This window comes from Arachis duranensis, chromosome 4 (genome assembly GCF_000817695.3).
Source record: "Arachis duranensis cultivar V14167 chromosome 4, aradu.V14167.gnm2.J7QH, whole genome shotgun sequence".
Lineage (NCBI taxonomy): Eukaryota > Viridiplantae > Streptophyta > Magnoliopsida > Fabales > Fabaceae > Arachis > Arachis duranensis.
Window position 1 is genome coordinate 24353458 of NC_029775.3, and position 425 is coordinate 24353882.

Consider the following 425-nt stretch of genomic DNA (forward strand, 5'->3'; position numbering starts at 1 on the left):
AAGAGCTTGTTGATTTCTTATCAATCTTGCTTTTGGAGCAGTGATCTGCTAAGGCTTGGCTGACCTTTGGTCATGTCTAGTATTTTGGACCGAAGCTTTCTTTGAGAGCTTGGCTGGCTGTGAAGCCATGTCTAATTCCTGGACCGGAGTCTTAGACTAGCATTGCACTGATTCCTGGAATTCTCATTAAGAATTTTGATATCTTTTTTCACTTAATTTTCGAAAAACACAAAAAAAAAAATTTTTACAAAATCATAAAATCCAAAAATATTTCTTGTTTGAGTCTAGTGTCTCATCTTAAGTTTGGTGTCAATTGCATGCATTCATTCATGTGTCTTAAAGATCTTCAAGTAATTCTTGATGATTTTCGTGCTCTGATCTTTGAATTCAACTGACTTGAGTGTTTTGTGTGTCTCATATGCATT